This window comes from Panthera pardus, unplaced genomic scaffold (assembly GCF_024362965.1).
Source record: "Panthera pardus isolate Hobbes unplaced genomic scaffold, ASM2436296v1 HiC_scaffold_2, whole genome shotgun sequence".
Classification (NCBI taxonomy): Eukaryota; Metazoa; Chordata; class Mammalia; order Carnivora; family Felidae; genus Panthera; species Panthera pardus.
In genome coordinates, this window is record NW_026526765.1 from 100,953,419 (window position 1) to 100,970,997 (window position 17,579).

Sequence of the window (17,579 nt, forward strand, 5' to 3'; positions counted from 1 at the left end):
TGATGGGCACAGAAGGAACAGATGTGTTGCCTGCCCTTTTGGAGCCTCTAATTTGCTCCGGGAGAAGAGACTTAGAAAACTTAGAATATCCTTATCTAGTAGGAAGCAGAAAGTAGGAGTAGGAGGCAGTAGGAAGAGCTTGCATAGTATTGCTGAGGGAACAGAATGAGGAAGCCACCAGCTTCCCAAGACCCAAGTGATGCTGAGGTCCTGTCAGAGAGAAAGCTAGAAGAGGAGGCTAGGAAGTCAGTAGCCAGACGGGGTGTGGCTCAGCTATTGTCTTTCTTTTCCTGCCCCTTCTGTGCTTGCAGTGGCACCAGGAGATGACATTAAGGGCAAATCTGGAGTTCATGGTGCATGTCTGTGTGTTTGTAGGAGTGTGGTGGGGAGGGAAAGTCCAAATATATTGTCTGATCGTTCTCCACCTGTGGTGAGGTTAGGGGGAGCTCCATTTTCTGGCTGTCATCCAGGAGCTACTTGTGTTACTATTTGCATCAACATGATGCCCACAGGTAATCTCGAGAAAATAAACTAACCGGATTATGAGCTAAAGAATCATGTGGGCTTTTCTCCTGCTAGGATCTCAACAGCTGTTCCAGGACAAACATTGCCCAATAAGACTGCCCCCATCACAGGATGAATCTAAAGGACTTAATTGTGTGTGAGTAATTTCTAGAAAGTACTTGTAATTTTGTATGTGACTGGAAAGAATAACCACGGTGGAAAAGCCCCTGCATTTCTAATTGGTTTTGAGACTGTTTTTACCTGGTTGGTGTTTGAAAGCAAAATAATTGTTTCTCCTTGAGAAAACTGTTTGATTCTAATACTCCACATGCGTTTGACATAGTTAAAAAAAAAAATTTGGATACAGTTGCTGTTTTGATTCTGTCGGCCCTCTCCCCCCACCTCCCCGTAACACAGGCTTTGGTTTGATTTTTCAGACCACACACACAGAGAACTGAATGTTCCATTAGTGATCATAGTCTTATCAATTCTATAGGTGGCAGAAGGCTCACTCTAGGACCACCTGCCTCTGCATAGTATTACACTGTGGGAAGACATTCCCCCACCACTAACAATGTGGGATGTAGTAGGGTGACTCTCACAGCCCATCTACTTTGGCATTGAGAACAAAGCTAGTTTAAGTTCAACTGGTCTGAAGCCTGCTTTCCTTAGATCTTGCCCAAGATCTATAACTGTAATCATCCATAATGACCCTATGCCATTGAATCTGCCCTGCCCCTGTGCTAGGAGACAGGAACCCAGGCCAGGGTCAGCACTACTAGTTGGCTAGCCTTAAAGAGCCTGGAGGAGCCCCACAAGTGAGAAGCTCTCCACACTCATTTTCCGGTCTCCCCCTCCCCACATGAAGGCCAAAAGCCCTGCCTGCCCCTAAAATCTCTAAAGGAAAACAGATGTTTTAAAATGACTGTCAACCTGTAAACAGTTACCCATTAATGAACTATTAAGCACTTAATTTTTATTTCCTCTATGTATTCATTTGCTCATTGAAATTTTGCCCAGCACATGGAGTATTTGGCAATCAGTTTCTTCTGTTTTGGGAAACCACTTATGTGTGTTTTCAGGGATGCCCAGGGAGACAAGGATTTGGTTTATGTGCAGCCAGGGAAGCCCTCAACTAGTAGAGGCTGAGGTCTTGGCAGAGCAGTGGATGGCGTGGGTGGAAGCAGTGGATGGGAGAAGGAGAAAGAGGGGGTGAGCAGACAGTCCAGAAGTTCTAGCTTCTGAATGTTCTTAGCAGGTTCTGGCCATAATCTCTTATGCTGATAGGCCTTCAGATATGATAAAGATCATAGCTATTGGATGAGAAAGAACAAAACGAGCATTTTTTAAAAAGCAACTTAAAAAGAAAAAAATTGTCATGCATGGTTTGATTCTAGCAAAAGAATGATTATACATAAATAAGACATAGCATTATAGTTATTCTTAATGCATACATGCTTGCTTTTTTATATCTGTATTTCTTCCATCTAGATACAAAGATAAAATATACAATCCAAGTCAGCATTTACCATTTATCGTGTTATTCACGTTCACTTGTTTTTTTTCCCTTAAAATGTATACTTTTTTCCCCATGGACTTCCTTTTAGGCACAAAACTCAGATTCTGAAAGAAATACTTTCAGGTGTTTTTTTTTTTTTAAGCTGAATTAGCTTTGTCCATTTTACTAACTGTGCTTTTGTACATGTATTTATTTTTATGATTTATAAAAATGTTCTCATCATTTTAATAGTCACCCCTGGGTGCATGGGCAATGGTTTAGAAAACTTCCAAAATATGGTAATACCACTATAGCAAAGCACCACACAGCAACAAAAACACAAACCCACTGAACACTGGCCCAGAACAACATTCCTCCAACTGTCTGGGGAAAATAAACCAAAAAAAGCTATCTTTCATCGTGCCTGAAAGGTCAGCTAACCAGGGCTTTCAGGAGAACAAGAGGAATGGTATTTTACAGAGGAGGGCCCCTTGTTGAAGACCCTTTGCCTCCAACTCCCTAGAAATGCACTCCAGGGCGGGGTGTGGAGACAGATCTCATCCTAGAAGAGGGGTTATGGGCCTGAAGCTACGTGGAACCTACCCCACCTTGTGTGGACGTCCTGGCTGCCCGAATGAATATAGCCAAGGTGTCCATTCCAGCTACTAATTGCTCTTATCCTATCAGCTGAGGGCAAGGCTCTGGTTAGTTAGATTAGTTAGTTACAGCTGCTGTTGTTATTTACAAAGTGCTGAAGGAAAGATTGTTTTGAGTTCAGCACCGTGATATAGACATGGATTTTGAGTCCCAGCTGTATTTTTTACTTGATGTATGATCAAGTCACGTAACCTTTTCTTGAATCTTAAGTCTTTTTCCCACTAAAATCAGAGATCACATTGGCTGCCTCACTGAGTTGTTATGAGAGTTAAGTGAAATAACACAAGTGAAAGAACCAATTAAATATATTGCAAGTGCTCTGTCAATGACCTGACTGCTGTCTGGAGGTTTTCTTGAATCTGAATTACCAGAAAAAAATTGCCTGTACTCTGTCTTTGTCTTTCCATGGGTGCACACAGCCTTCCTCAACCGCAAGCCAGATCTGAGTGAATGCCTGAAAAACCTGGAGAAGGATAGGCACTTGGTCTGAGGGTGGGGCTGCATTTGCATTCCATCTGACAGGCTAGGGCCACACAAATACAAACTTAGTCACTCTGGAGTGTAACAGGGCTTCTGGCCGACTCCAGACTTAGAGCAAGCGTAATGGGACAAAAGCAAAGGGTACAGGGGACATGGTATACTCAGTTGACTTTTGTCAGCCATGTCAAGAGGCAGAATGGAGTGCTCGTTATAAGTAAGGATATCTGGAGACTGCTTAGAACAGTGCTCAATATACTGGGTATCAGCGCTTTCGAGAGGCAGCAGAGACTCAAGCTAAAGCATGTGGCTCTGAATGAGCTGCCTTAGTCTGCTTTCACCGTTCACTGACTGGATGACCTTGGGAAGTTCTTGCACGTCAGTTCTTCGGTTTCTTCATCTGTAAAATGGGGGTGGTAGTAATACTTCCTAGGGTTGTTTTTGTTATGATTTAATGAGTTAATAAATGTCAAGGGCTTAGAACAGTGTCTGGCATGTAGCACATATTTGCTGTTATTATTGTTGTTTTTATTATCATTATTACAGGTAAGCTGCCCCCACTCCTTTCCTTCCAGCTCAAAAAATGTAGATTACTCCCTAGCCAACCTGAAGGAGAAGGCTGTTGATCACCCAGAAATCTTTCTATGACTCTCACCTGTATGGCTGGTCATGCCTACTTTATCCTAAGGTGGTTCTTTAAAAGTTCGCTACAGGAGGGACACATTTACCCCTCCCAGGGGGCTGTCTCATCCCACACCTTCACTCTACCCTTGCATATGGTGCCCATTAGTCCCTTGTGATTTTTCACCACCTTCAGTTCCTCGACTTGTGTTTTTCCTCTCCCTTCCAGTTCTTGAGTATGATGAAGGGCTGTCCTGAGTCCTGTCGACAGTCAGGGGATGTTGCACTGATCAGACCAGGGCTGCTATTTTTCCGGATGAATAGGTGTGTAGATGGACTCAATGGACAGTGTTCGATTGCTAATTCTTTAAAAATTTTTTTTTAATGTTTATTTATTTTTGACAGAGAGAGAGAGACAGAGCATGAATGGGGGAGGGTCAGAGAGAGGGAGACACAGAATCCGAAGCAGGCTCCAGGCTCTGAGCTGTCAGCACAGAGCCAAACATGGGGCTCGAACTCACAGACCACGAGATCATGACCTGAGCCGAAGTTGGACGCCCAACCGACTGAGCCACCCAGGTACCCCGATTGCTAATTCTTATAAAATCAACAGGAAATGAGAAATAGAGGATCAAAAAAATTAAATGCCCTGTTGGTTTTTAATCATTCTGATAATCTCATTCCTCGTGCTACCAGTGTTATTTTTAAGAGAAGGTGAATAAATATGAACCCCCTTCCAAAACATTGCAGGGCTCTGTAGTTTCCTCTGAGAACTCCTTTCCTTTTGAGGGTGGACTTGAACTCAACAGCAGGACAAACATCGCTAAGCAGGCCCCGTCCGTTAGCAGTCTGTGTTTTCGCCAAGGGCTTATGGATGGCATTTCTTCACGACAGACGTAGTGGAATTAGTTGGACATATCACTCTAGACTGAGCTCTGAATCTCCAGATTGTGAGCAGTTTAATTCATACTCTCCATGTAGCTTTGCTATTGACATTTATTAGCCAAGAGTGTTGCTGCCAACACAAGTTTTGAGTAGATTGTGGTATAAACAGATTTCCTCTTTACACATTCTAATCAGCGCAGAAGGATTGTTTTTATTGAAACCGTATCTCGGCTTAAACTTCTCCACACATGTAGGCACACATGTACAGAGTTTAAATTGTATTTATGGTTGGTAAATGTTCTAATTATGGGGCTGCGTGTGTTCAGAGAGGAAAATTAAATCAGCAAACATGGGACGCCAAGATGCCCTTCCGCTCTGGATTGGGTCCTTTACGGTTTCAGGCTTTGAGAAATCAATGCCGTGAAATGGTGGGTGACAATCCAGGCAGACATTTGTCTCCTGGCTGATTTACAGTGTTATCTACAGAGCTTTTTTTTTTTTTTTTTCTTCTCCCTCATGAAGTGAAATTTGACTCCTTATTGCCTGCTTCATCCGAACACATCACAGAGCAATTGCCAACAAGCAGTTCTTCTGGATAATGTCCTGGGCCTCATTTTCCATATTAGAACACGTGGGATGCTAAAATCAAAAAGGTATGTAACTGAGATTGTGCCTATCAGCCCCATCCCATGCCGCTGTCGTGATAATGACAGTGACTAGGTTGCTAGTCTCTAAGCAGTGTCCAGTCTTCTTTGAAACTCACCCAAGAAGAGGTGTCCACATCTTTCCCCAGACTCCTGAAGAATGCAGGCCTGGCTGCAACAGACCAAGGGGGGCTAAACGGTTTTGAAAGTAGCTGCTGCTGTTATTTAGTTAGCTCAAGGAGGATTGTAGTTTGCAAAAATGGGCAAAATATGCACTCCAAGGATATGTAGAGCATAATCTAGCCTGGTCTCCCCGACCACAGTAATTTTGCTGCTGCAGGCAAAATGCTTTCCTGGTGTAGGTCTGAGTTGACAGATTACCGAGGGAAATTTTTGTCTTGCCCACACTCCCAGATTATTCAGCTCTCTTTTTAATACACCACTCGGCCCTCCTCCACACAGATTGTGTGGTGTAGACCTGGCATCCTTAACTGAATAATCTCTTCGCTGACAGCTGAAAAGTAAAGGCATCTGTGACAATCAGATGGGGTGCCTCAGGTTGGTTCCAGATGTCAAGTTGATTAATGTCGGAGTCAGGGCTGCCAGCAGATCCCCAGGAAACAACCCTGGTGGCTGTAGCATCAGTGGGTAGAGACATATGCACAGATACTGAACAGATGCCAGTCCTTCTGTATCAGTTTAATAGAATACCCGGAAAATTGTGTACTTCCCCCAGGACGTAAACCCCGATACGTGAATGTTTTCAGCCATTTTTCACGTTTCCTAACGCAGGGAGTTTGTTCCACTAAATTAACGTCAGTATTTCTATGCTAAGAAGGCCAATGCAGGCAAGCCCCAGTGGGAAAGCCCAGTACAAAGTGAAGATCTTTGCGAGGTTAAAACAGCACATTTCTGTGTAGTACTTCTGATTTTCCAAAGCATCATCATTTTTACTTCTTTTCCCACCATTAGCCTCAATCCCTATAAAACGGGTTGAGAAAGGCGTGATTGTGTAAGTGACCCAGCGTTCGTGCTCTGAAGTACTCTGTGGGTTAGAGATACCATTCATTGTCCTTCCCACCTACCCGAGCCACCACGAGATGGGCGAATGGCCTATTAGATGTCATGCAGTTTGGTCAGCATAAGAACTACAGACTCAGCACCCACCACCCCTGCTTGTTCTCTCATCGAATTGTGGTCCCCAGACCAGCAGCATCAGCATTTCCCCAAACCTACTGGACCAGAACCTCTGCGAGTGAGGCCCAGCAATCTGTTCTAAGAAGCCCTTTGGGTGATTCTGATGCACACTCAAGTTTGAGAATGACTGGCCTGGGCCAAGAACTCCTAGTTTGCATTTCCTAAACCCCAGGCCCAGTGGGCATCCCATGAAGCAGTTTTCAAAACTTCACGAAACTTACTAGGAATCATAGCCTTAATGTTACTTTTTAAAAATTACATATTTCATTATAGATGGCTGATAAATGACAGTTGGAAAGGGAAATGGACTATTACATCTCATTATTGCCATTTTTTAGGAACTCGATTATTAGTCAGTGCTGTTGAGTATTCTTTCCTTCATGCCCCCACTCATTTGTGTTATTACATGCTCTGTGATAGATACCAGGAGATCCAAAGATGGTAATGTCCTTACTCTGGAGATAATTATAGGCTTGCGAACAGATTATTGCAATACAATATAGCAAGTACTAAAAAGCAGACTCAAACAGTATTGTAATTGAAAAAAATCTGAAAACCTTGGGGAAATAATCTTCAGGTGAGGCCATATTGCTTCCAGACTTTGTGGAGAAGCTTGGACAGCTGGAATGGGAGAGAGGGAGGTCGGCAGGGCAACTCTTGGGTGGAAACCTGCTCCTTCCTCTTCATTCCCCAGCCACCCAGCAAAGCAGCAGAAAAAGGAGCCCACCTCTGGGTTCTGGGTTTGCCTCCCTCTCTTGGAATTTTCTGCCTCTTTCCTGGGCAATGACATTTCTGATTATGAGAAGCACTGATAGATCATTTGAAACAGGCTCACAGACCCTGCACTAGTGAGAACTTAAAAACGAGAACTTTGACATACTTTTCTAGACCTGGCTCATCTTTTCTTATGATGGGCAGTTATTTAAAAGGCACTTCTCTGTTCAGCTGGTGACTGGAAACCAAGAGAAACGTCACCTTGATTCTGAGACTATGCGGAGAACATTTGTTTCCCTCCAGTACAATGACTTTCAAAAACACATAAGGTTAGTTCCTGTGCAACTTTTTCATGTAAAGAAAAAATCATGATTATGTGGTTTGCGTTGCAGAAAAAAAAATACTCTGGGTAATTTTGCTTTCAGGTTATAGTGAGGTTGGTCCCTATTTGTCAGGTTTCTGGTCCAGAACCCCAAGCCTGAGCACATGACGGGCCTCCTTGTCCTTCCTTTCAAGTTTACTTTCTGTCTGTCTGCAGTGACACTTCAGAATGTGTGTGCATGCCCGAACCCCCCGCAAAACTAAAACAGGAGGAAAGGGGAGGGGCAGGGCAGAGATGTCGATGCAAGGAAACTACAGATGTAAACGGAAACTTATACCAAGAACACCAGCAACTGCTTTCTTCTGTGTGTGTGTGTGTGGGGGGGGGGTGCTTCTGGTTCTAAATGAGGTGTTAGTGTTTGTGGGGTGGTAACCTTGTCCTACTGAATTATGATGAGAAAACAACCCAGTTGCCTACAGAGCCAAAAACAAACCTCAGAACTGCTTAACTCATCCGTCAAACAAATTGTATTTTAGGAAATGCAGGACAGAGAAAAATGCACCAAAGAAAAGGAGATTTATTTATTTGTACAAAAGTAGAATGACAGGCATTTGAGTGGATCCAAATAGCATTTAGGGAGAAAAAAAAATGTGATTCATTGCCAGCTATTAAATCTTGTTTATCCTTCTTTAAACTAACCAGAAACACATTTCGGGAAAATGCTAGTTAACAGTTTAAGCAGTGCAAGCCTCCTGGCTTTGCCTTCCCTGCTTCTCCAAGAGGAGGATGAGGGTGTGAAGCAAGTGAACAGCGTTTCAAGAAACTGGGGCCACGAATGGATTTCCAGTCCTGCCTCTGGAGCTCACCCTCAGACTCTGGGAGAATTCCTTCAGTCTCCTCAAAGAGGAATGCTTACCTTCCAGCAGCTGCGAGAAGGTCCATGTTTACCAGGTAGTTTCAGATGAACGTTCCCAAGGACGTAAAACATTACTCCAAAGCAGTCAGTGATGACGTGCTGTGTCCTTCACAAAGCACCTTTTCCCCGATGGCCCATCATCCCCATAGTGTCTCCCAGACCGACAGCGGACAGCACCAGAGCTGACCCCAGACACGGCTCTGGGACTGAAATGCTTCAGAGCACTTGACAAGGAACTGAAAAATTTGCTGAAGTCCCAACTGTTGGTAGAAGAAATGCCTCCAAGCTACAGTACGCTGTGGTGGTCCCTTCCAGGCTGGCCCTGTGCTCTTCCTGCTGCGGGGCCTGTGAGGGAACTGCCTTTTATAGACGCTCTTACTGCACCCCAGCACCCTCTTGCTTAAATGTATTAATATAAATATTTGGGGATGCCTGGGTGGCTCAGTTGGTTAGGCGTCCGACTCTTGATTTCACTGTCATGATTTCACGGTTCCCTGAGTTCGAGCCCCACATCAGGCTCTGTGCTGGCAGCATGGAGGCTGTTTGGGATCCTCTCTCTCTGCCCCTCCTCCACTCATGATGTCTCTGTCTCTCTCAACAAGAAATAAGCTTTAAAAAATTTTAAAAGATATATAAATATTTGGGTCATCAATGCCTTTAGAATTAGAATACGGTAGAATCCCTACCATAGACTGCAGGGATTCAATTGATTCAATCAGTATAGAGATAGACACTTTTCTGAAAGAAGCCACTAGCCTTCCAAGCAAATAATTCCACCCTAGGAATTATCTAGGGTTTGTGGTTTTAGTAGCGTTTAGAGAGGGGAATATCTGCGGAGTTTAAGGCCACAAGGAAAGGTGCAGGTGGGCTCATTAGATCCACAGAACTAGTCTTCCCTCTCCCCCTCCCACCACAGTGGTCAAAGCAGAAGGAATATGGCTTGCTGACTTTCCAGCCTCAGGGCGCTCGATGAGGCTAAGTGATCTTGGCCTGTACTGGCTCTGTCCCCTTTTCCCCAAAATCTTCCCTGGAATCTTCAACTTTTCTCTTTTGCCCGACATACCAGATTCCCTCACATATTTCTACTAATATTATAAATTCCTTGAGGACAAGAATAGTGTTTTAATCACTTTTGTATCCCTTTCTCCTAGCAGAGCAACCACCATGTAAAGTTAGGCATTGGAAAACGGTGTTTAAAATGAGTAGGGCCCTTTTACCTGCCAGCTTTGTGAGCCACCTAGGCTAGATCTGTGCCGACTGGAGGCGCACGATAAGGCAAATCTCCCCCCAGACAGCTACCTTCAAACCTAACATTAGGGAGACTCTCTGTTTTTCATTTTAATTAGCTCTACAAACAACATTCAGTCTTCACTACCACCACAACAGAAGACCAGCCTTGTCGTCATCCTGTGGGTTTCCTTGGCATCTGCACTTTTAGGGTGAGAATCCATTTGAACTACTGCAACGGTGCCTTTGGGATTTATAGGAGGAAAGGAACTCAAATAACCTGACAAGTCAGAAGAAGATAAACTTAGAATTGGCAGAAAGGTGTGCCTTCTCTTCTGGCCAATTTTGGCCAGGGTAGCAGTTTGCAGAGGGAAGGAAGGGGAAGGCACAGAAGAGCATTGTTTTAGGTCAGAAATGTCATAGCGTGCATTGTTTCACAAGGTGCCAGGAACATCACTAAATTGCTCTTGTGTCAGAAGGGAAATTTGGACATGAGCTGGACCAAGGCAGAGTGTTTGCAGGGCGTCCAAACTCTGGACTGTCACCACAGAGCATAATGACAAAGGGAAGAAAGATTAGGTCACGGGGTGGGGCCCTGCGAATAGGATCAACGCCCTTGTAAAAGAGACTGAAGAAATGTTCCCTCTGCCACGTGAGGTCACAGTGAGAAAATGGTGGTCTGCAACCTGGGAGAGGACTGTCACCAGAACCCCACCATGATGGCACCCTGACCTTGGGCTTTCAGCTTCTAGAATGGTGAGAAATAAATTTCTATTGTTTATAAGCCACATAATCTATGTAGTTGGCTTTAGCAGCCCAACGAAGACATCAGGGTGGTATCTTACAAAATCTTATCAGTTCTTTGCACCTATTCCCCTGACTACCTGACCCATGTTTTGCTGCTTCTGGAAAGAACAGCAGTGGAAGGAATGTGGATAGGACAGCAGACCCCTGGGAGGAGCTGAGCTGACAAGCAGGAGGCAGTGGATATTCCCTGCAAGGGTCCTCGCTCGGATTCTCGCCTGGCTTCCTTTGCCACGTCACCTTCTACTTGCCCTTTTCAGGGAGAGACTGTGGTCACCACCACACTCCTGCAGGCACCAAGGGCTCACGTCACACCGTCACATGGCACCCTCCCTCTGCGCCTCTGGCCTCACATCCAAGAGCGTGGCAGCCAAGGACGGCACTGTTGCCATTTTTCCCCATACTCCTTCCCTGAAGATAAGAGTTTTAAGATGTAAAGGGACTCTAGGACCCAGCCATTCGACTCCTAGGTATATACCCAAGAGAACTGAAAACATATCTTCACAATCAAACTTGTACACAGATGTTCACAGCAACACTATCCACAGTAGCCAAAAAGTGGAAACAATCCATATGTTCATGAGCTACTGAATGGGGCAACAAATGCGGTATGTCCACGCACTGGAATATTACTCAGCTGTGAAGAGAGTAAGTGTGGACATGTGCTAGAACAAGGACAAACCTTGGAAGCACTCTCAGTGGAAGAAGCCAGACACAAAAGGCCACAGATTGTATGATTCCATTCAGATGAAATACCCAGAGAGGCAAATTCACACAATCAGAAGGTAGATTTGTGATTGCCTGGAGTTGGGGGGAGGAACATGGGGGAATGACTGCTAGTGGGCATGGGGTTTCTTTTTGGGGTGATAGAAATTTTCTGGAATTAGTGGTGATGGTTACTCAACATTAAGAGTATACAAAACTCACTCAATTGTACACTTTAAAACGGTGAATTTTATCTCCATGAAAAAATGGAATTAAAAAAAAAAAGAAGTAATGAACTCAAGTCTCCAGGAAACAGCCCCATTTCCTTCTTGTTTCCCTCCCTGAGCCAGCTGGGAACCTTGTTCAAATATTTGCACACCTCAGACCCGCGGTTTGGACGGACCTATTGGCGCATCTTTTCTCCTACCTTCTGGCCACATCTCTGCGCTTCAGTGTCCATTCGTCAAGACTCCAATGGGTATTCAGTTCTGAATGTTCCTTTACGTGCCTGCACTACGTATTTGGTCTTTGGGGTTTGGTTGATCTAGATAGAGATCTCAAATCCCCACCCTGTCTCTGGCAACACTGGTCCTGTGAGCCACTCCCTGTGGGAGCCGTATTTCTCAACTGTTGGAAAGCACCAGGGTGGCTGGTTTGAGGCACAGACTGATGAATAAGGCTCAGCAAAATGCCACCTTGGGCCATTTGTTTTTGTGTGTTTGTCTTGTTTTGTTTTGCTGCTGTCATAAGCCGAAGCCTTGAGCCAAGAGATGCCTCTATCATCTGATAGATAGGACCCCTCAGTTTGCCCTTCTTCGGCCTGTCCCCTCTTCAGCAGACACTGCCACACAAGTGGCCTGGTGTGGAATCCACACATCTATCGAGCTGTGAGGTGTGAGGATTTCTCGGGGTATAAACCTCATATAAGTGGCCGCTCAGGCACTCACTGTGGCCACATGCTGAGGACCCCTGGCCGTGAGCCTCATGTCCCTCCATGCCCGCCTCCCGCTCACGACTTTGTGCTTTGCTGCCTTGGTGAATGGCATTCTTTCCTGCCTACCACGTGGGTATTCCCGAACCTTTCACCCATTTCAGATGAGCACGTCCAGGAACATTTTTATTCCCACGCATGACCCTGAAGGACAGGTAACATGGGAAGCCTTTTATAATACTAGTTCTGGGAGGGAAAGGGAAATTTCAACCCCCCAAAGGCTCGTAAGCAGGCGTGCTGAAAGTCTGATGCCACTAAGTTGTGCTGTCTCAACCGGACCCACGTAGTTTAGGTTGGTTAATAATAAACGAAGGCTCTTGATTTACTTTTTTAACTGACAAGCAGAGCCCGGGTCGGTCAAGTGGGTTAAGAATATTCCAGTGATTCCTATCGGAGCCCTGCCATCGTATGGTCCACACGGAGTGCCAGTAGAGCAGGCCCAGCCACCTATCTGCACATTTATGGACACATGTAACCCTACTAATCAGCAGCTCACTGAGCTTCTCTGTTGCCCGCAGGCCGAAGAGAAGGTGTTTGTGGGGTCAGAAGTATGTTTTCCTCAATTGTGTTAGTGGGTGAGTCAGAGTGCTGTGGTGTAGGCAAGAGGCAGGAATTCTGGATGACCCAAGAGAATGGGAATTTTTTAGCAGCTCTCTGGTGTTCCCAGGTTGACGGGGAGCCTGAAGAAACGGGCATGGAGGCAGGTGGAAACCAAGACTGCTCCAGAGTGAGGAAGCCTGTGGTCTGGGAATGATGCCATAGCTGTAATGGTCTGGATAAGGCAAGGTTGCCACCCTTGGGTCACTCAAGAGTCACGGTCTTGAGAAGAGGCATCCAGTTGGTTGGGTTTTTATCGAGGATATGCCATAGGAGAAAATAGTATTTAGTCTCTCAGCTTCTGTGACAGCAGGTAGTAGTCCCACCCAAACTACACACGGGGGAAAGAGTTATTTCCCAAAAAAGAAATCAGACTGCTAATTAGGAAAAGGGAACAGATGCTAGGTAGACAAAAAATCAGCCACTGTTTCTTTCCTTTGAAATACAGAAACTCACTTGAAACAAACTAAACTGAACAATAGCTTCTCTCTGAAAGAGGGTGTCCAGTTATCTGTAGTGAAATGATTGTGTATTTACAATGAGACCTTAATTTTATGGGAGTTCTGGCAGAGGTGATATCTAATATGAGCCAAAGGAATATCTGAAGGCGTGCCTGTGTGGCTCAGTTGGTTGAGCGTCTGACTTCGACTCAGGTTGTGATTTCATGGTTCATGAGTTCGAGCCCTGCATGGGGCTTGCTACTGTCAATCCAGAGCCCGCTTTGGATCTTCTGTCCCCCTCTCTCTGCCCCTCCCCCACTTTCTCTCTCTCCCTCAAAAATAAAAAAAAAGATGAAAAAAAAAAAGAATATCTGAAACTGCTACTAGCTGTCTGGCTCAGTTTGGTTATGCAGACTTGATTCTTTCTTTTTTTAAAAATTTTTTAATGTTTATTTATTTTAGAGAGAGAGACAGAGCACAAGTGGGGGAGGGGCAGAGAGAGAGGGAGACACAGAATATGAAGCGGGTTCCAGGCTCTGAGCTGTCAGCACAGAGCCTGTTGCGGGGTTCAAACCCATGGACTGCAAGTTTGTGACCTGAGCCGAAGTCGGGTGCTTAACAGACTGAGCCACCCAGGCACCCCAGACTTGATTGTTTCTGTGGAGAGAAAGTGACATGGAGTATTTATACAGTGAATCTGAGTCAAATTAGGTAAGGCAGGCTTCGTAAACCTTCTTAGTTGTGTGTGTGTGGGGGTCTTCAGCCATTTTCTCCTGTCAAAAGATAATAATGGGTGATTAGCGCTTCAGGTATGAGAAGGGTGGCACAGAACCTCTGTGTGATTCATCAGCATCTACAGAGGATGTGTTTCCCATGAGCACATGCCCACCATCCTGCACATGCAGCCAGTTGCATTGTCCTGGGGAGAGCGTGTCAGGCGACATCATTCAGTGGGCTGTTTGCTTTGCTGTGGCCTCTCTTGCCACTTGCGTTTTTCTAAACAGTGTTGAACCCCGATGGCTGAAAAAAGTCTTCCGTGATCACGCTGGACCAAAGACACGGGTCCTGCTGGGCCACATTGTAAGTTTTCCAACGGCTCAGGCCCCCCTGAGGACATATGGCCGAAGAAACCCAGGGAAGAGTTCCGCGGGCAGTTAGGAATTGGTGGAAGTCCTTTCACGTTGTGGAAGAGATCACAGTTATCGTGACAGCCTCGGAAGACTGAGCCCAGTTCCATGATCAGGAGCTGGGTAACTGCACGTGGAGGCATGTTGTGACTTCCGGGAATTGGAAAGAATGGAGGAAGTGTGACGGCCAAGGCACAGTCTGCCCTTTCTCCAGAAGGAGGAGGGAGGAGGTCCGGACAGAAGACACAGCCTGCCTCAAGGAGCTGCTCTTTCCCCACTGGTTTCTCGGACGATTAACTCGGCTTTTTATATGTGCAGAGCAAGTCAGCACGGTTTTAGGAGAAGGGAAGTCTGTCTCTATAGTATTCAGCACGGTTTTGTGGTGGCAGGAGGTATTCCATTAGAACTCTTGGTGGCTACACCACAGATAACATTCTCCATGCCTCTTTGCATGTAATCCTAGTAATAAAGTGCTTGGCCAATATTTTATTGATTATTGAGAATTATGAATAATCACAGCTGTGTTTGCTGGGGAGCTTCTGGGGAAAGATAATTAGAAACATATTATTTTTCATGGCAATGAAACAATTGTCATGTTAGTTTTTTAGGAATTCCTCTAAAAATTAGGAGTGATTCTTTTTAAAGAAAGGTTTCTAAAATAGAGACCGCAATGCAATGCTAAAATTAATGATCTGCTGGGACAGCAGAGAAATCACTTTGTGAGAGGCACTATTCGTAATGAAGAGCTAAAACATAAGAATAGTTGCTACAGTTAGGCACCCCTACCTCCAGAAAATTTGGCTTCAAGGGGTGGGCACACTGAATAGAGGCCAGCAGTTGGGTTCCTCTCATATTCTCCGGCTTCTTAATATGAGAAATGTGCATTTTAATACAAGTTTATAAAGTATTCTAAAAATTGTTAAAGTCTGTGTCAGTAAAACAGGATTGAAATGGACATGACCCAGTTATTTGTTTCATGTGCAATATAGCTTCTTCTAAAAAATAGAGAAATGTGGAAAAAGTATTCCACAGTCTTAGACAACTCAATCTTTTAATTATGGCTCTCTAGACACAGCCTAGGATAGATTCTTTGTAAAATCAAATGTTTAAAGAGCGTCAATATTATGCCTATGACCCAATTTATCCCTCTAGGATAGAATCATGGGGAAATACTTTCACACCTCTATTAATACATGATTCTTACATTTCTCAAGCTTTAACATAAGGACCTAAAACTCAGAACATCTTAGCATGGTAAAAGGGATCAATGAATGACAGAGGGGCACCAGTTAGCAGACTGTTGCAATAATTTGAGCAAATGGGGAAAGTGAGTCCTTAGACTGTCACCGATTTTTGAAAGAAAATAAGATTTGCTAGTAGATTTTAGTAAGCATAAGAGAGAGGAGTCAAAGATGACTCCAAGATTTTTACTCTGAGTAGATAGAAGAAGGCATTTGCCATTTACTGTCATAAAGAGGGCTGTAAGAAGAGGTGGTTTTCAAAGAGAGATCAAGAATTTGGTTTTGAACTCCAAAGCCTGAGATGCCTTTGAGACTTCCAAGGGAAGATGCCAAGGAGTCAGTTGAATAAGAGTCTGCATGTAGGCAAGAGGTCTGGGTTGGAGATAGAAAACCGCGAGTTATCAGTGTGTACGTGGTATTTAAAGACTTGAAAGTGAGGAAAGACGAAAAGGGCCTGTGAACAGAGACTTCTGGGCTGTGCCAACATTCAGAGGTCAGACAGGTGCACAGCGGCCAGAGAGGGAGTGGGACAGCCAAGGGAGAGTGGGGCCCCAGTAGACAAGAAAAGAGTGTTGTTCAAGAAGAAAGGAGTAATCACCTCTGTCAATTGCTCCTGAAAAGTTGAGGAGGATAAAAACTGAGAAATAGGGCAACCAACTGTCCTGATTTGCCCAGGCCTCTCCGTGTCTTAGCACTGAAAGTCCTGTGTTCTAAGGGAGTGCCTAATGCGAAGCAAATGCCAAGCATTTCTCCTACCAGGGAGAAATGGCCATTGGGCTTATTGGTCATGAATGTTAAGGTAAGAAAGTTTGTGTGGAATAGTGGGGACAAAAAAACCTGGGCAGGGTTGGTTTTAGGAGAGAACAGGCGTAATTATTGTTACACAACATATATTACAATGGTGTTACCTCATTGTTCTTACCTACTATTAAAGTTATGTAAGAAAATTTTTCATGTCTTTACAGATGTATTTCAAAATATTGAACAGTGAAATGTCATGTTATCTGTGATTGCTTTGAAATACTTCAGCAAGGGAAAAAAAGAATGAAGCAAGTAAGTATCGCATTCATAATTATTAAATTTGGGTGATGTGATTATGGGGTTCATTATAATATTCTTTATTTTTATGTATGATTGAAAACTTTCATGGTAAATTGTTTCTAAGTTAGATAAAGCGAATGGGAAAAAAGGAATTAGAGACAGCAGGAATACACAAATTTTTTCAAGAGTTTTGCTGTAAAGGAGAGTAAAGAAATGGGCAGTGCCTGGATTGGTCTCTGGATTTCGTTTTTGTTTTGTTTTGAGATGGGAGAAGTTACAGAAGGTTTGGATGCTAATACAGGAACACAGATGAGGCAGGCAGGGCGAAGCAAATACAGGGGTGCTGACCTTGAGTAGGGAGAAGGGATGGGGCTAATGGCACCCAGGTGGAGGGCTCAGTGTTTGAGATGATAATGCTGAGCTCATTCACGGTCAATAGGAGGATGGCAGAAGGAATAGGTACAGGGGCAGGTAGAGTGGGTGTGCTGGTGGGAGGGGATGCACTTGTGTTCTGATGGCTTTGGTTATTTCCATGAAGGAAGAAGCAAGGTCAAAGGCTGGGGGAGCTTGGAAGTTTAAGGAGCGAGGAAGAAGTGAGAAAGAGTTTTCCAGGAGCGTGTGAAAGAGGGACGTAGTTGCCTGGAGGAATGCAAGATTGTCAGGTAGCATTAATGGCCTATCTCAGGTGGAAACTGGTCAGTAAGTGCAGACGTTGCTTGGGGTGGGGGGTGACCTGCAGGCACTCACCTTCCCACAATGACTGCATGCATTTCCAGTGTGCTGCCTGAGGGCTTTGTTCTGGCTATGGGAGCACGCCGCTGCCTACACACTGCGTAATCAGGGTGCGCTAAAGACTTACTGTGCCTCTGAAGCAGTTCTCAACCAATGATGAACAGGGCTTTGGTGGATAAATACGCCAGCTCCCACAGCATTCAGCTGGGGTAGTTTTGAGGCGTGTTCAACACATTGGG

The 17,579-nt window shown here is 44.7% G+C and overlaps 1 long non-coding RNA gene across 1 annotated transcript; it reads left to right on the plus strand.

Annotated features, from left to right (window-relative positions):
• The first annotated feature begins 494 nt into the window (after positions 1-494).
• Positions 495-16,661, plus strand: LOC109275013 (uncharacterized). Its single transcript, XR_002083939.2, has 4 exons — positions 495-661; positions 3,987-4,081; positions 5,165-5,295; positions 16,533-16,661. It is a non-coding gene; the product is annotated as an uncharacterized LOC109275013 (long non-coding RNA).
• Positions 16,662-17,579: the final 918 nt, after the last annotated feature.